The following is a 2,184-nucleotide window of genomic DNA, read 5'->3' as shown; positions in this document are numbered from 1 at the left end:
CATCGTTTCTCTCGCTCCGAATTCCATCGAGCTTGGAAATCGCTCATTTTTGCGTCGCCAAATATCGTACGAACGCCGTGAAACTTCCACAGGCTTTTCCAGCAGATTTGCACCTGCACTCAAAAAAGTCAAAATTTTTACACATAGACCCCATCAAACGGGAGAAATTGGCCCGGATTGCTCTCATGTGCGTTACGGGGCATCGTTTCTCTCGCGCCGAATTCTCTCGAGCTGGGAAATCGCTCATTTTTGCGTCGCCAAATATCGTACGAACGCCGTGAAACTTCCACAGGCTTTTTCAGCAGATTTGCACCTGCACTCAAAAAAGTCAAAATTTGTACACATAGACCCCATCAAACGGGAGAAATTGGCCGGGATTGCTCTCATGTGCGTTACGGGGCATCGTTTCTCTCGCTCCGAATTCCATCGAGCTGGGAAATCGCTCATTTTTGCGTCGCCAAATATCGTACGAACGCCGTGAAACTTCCACAGGCTTTTTCAGCAGATTTGCACGTGCACTCAAAAAAGTCAAAATTTTTACACATAGACCCCATCAAACGGGAGAAATTGGCCGGGATTGCTCTCATGTGCGTTACGGGGCATCGTTTCTCTCGCGCCGAATTCCATCGAGCTGGGAAATCGCTCATTTTTGCGTCGCCAAATATCGTACGAACGCCGTGAAACTTCCACAGGCTTTTCCAGCAGATTTGCACGTGCACTCAAAAAAGTCAAAATTTTTACACATAGACCCCATCAAACGGGAGAAATTGGCCCGGATTGCTCTCATGTGCGTTACGGGGCATCGTTTCTCTCGCGCCGAATTCTCTCGAGCTGGGAAATCGCTCATTTTTGCGTCGCCAAATATCGTACGAACGCCGTGAAACTTCCACAGGCTTTTTCAGCAGATTTGCACGTGCACTCAAAAAAGTCAAAATTTTTACACATAGACCCCATCAAACGGGAGAAATTGGCCCGGATTGCTCTCATGTGCGTTACGGGGCATCGTTTCTCTCGCTCCGAATTCCATCGAGCTTGGAAATCGCTCATTTTTGCGTCGCCAAATATCGTACGAACGCCGTGAAACTTCCACAGGCTTTTCCAGCAGATTTGCACCTGCACTCAAAAAAGTCAAAATTTTTACACATAGACCCCATCAAACGGGAGAAATTGGCCCGGATTGCTCTCATGTGCGTTACGGGGCATCGTTTCTGTCGCGCCGAATTCCATCGAGCTGGGAAATCGCTCATTTTTGCGTCGCCAAATATCGTACGAACGCCGTGAAACTTCCACAGGCTTTTCCAGCAGATTGGCACGTGCACTCAAAAAAGTCAAAATTTGTACACATAGACCCCATCAAACGGGAGAAATTGGCCGGGATTGCTCTCATGTGCGTTACGGGGCATCGTTTCTCTCGCTCCGAATTCCATCGAGCTGGGAAATCGCTCATTTTTGCGTCGCCAAATATCGTACGAACGCCGTGAAACTTCCACAGGCTTTTCCAGCAGATTTGCACGTGCACTCAAAAAAGTCAAAATTTTTACACATAGACCCCATCAAACGGGAGAAATTGGCCCGGATTGCTCTCATGTGCGTTACGGGGCATCGTTTCTCTCGCGCCGAATTCTCTCGAGCTGGGAAATCGCTCATTTTTGCGTCGCCAAATATCGTACGAACGCCGTGAAACTTCCACAGGCTTTTTCAGCAGATTTGCACGTGCACTCAAAAAAGTCAAAATTTTTACACATAGACCCCATCAAACGGGAGAAATTGGCCCGGATTGCTCTCATGTGCGTTACGGGGCATCGTTTCTGTCGCGCCGAATTCCATCGAGCTGGGAAATCGCTCATTTTTGCGTCGCCAAATATCGTACGAACGCCGTGAAACTTCCACAGGCTTTTCCAGCAGATTTGCACGTGCACTCAAAAAAGTCAAAATTTTTACACATAGACCCCATCAAACGGGAGAAATTGGCCGGGATTGCTCTCATGTGCGTTACGGGGCATCGTTTCTCTCGCGCCGAATTCCATCGAGCTGGGAAATCGCTCATTTTTGCGTCGCCAAATATCGTACGAACGCCGTGAAACTTCCACAGGCTTTTTCAGCAGATTTGCACGTGCACTCAAAAAAGTCAAAATTTGTACACATAGACCCCATCAAACGGGAGAAATTGGCCCGGATTGCTCT

Source organism: Lampetra fluviatilis, unplaced genomic scaffold (assembly GCF_964198595.1).
Source record: "Lampetra fluviatilis unplaced genomic scaffold, kcLamFluv1.1 SCAFFOLD_378, whole genome shotgun sequence".
In the NCBI taxonomy this organism is placed as follows: domain Eukaryota; kingdom Metazoa; phylum Chordata; class Hyperoartia; order Petromyzontiformes; family Petromyzontidae; genus Lampetra; species Lampetra fluviatilis.
The sequence above is the reverse complement of the archived record's forward strand: the minus strand, read 5'-3'. Positions refer to the sequence as shown.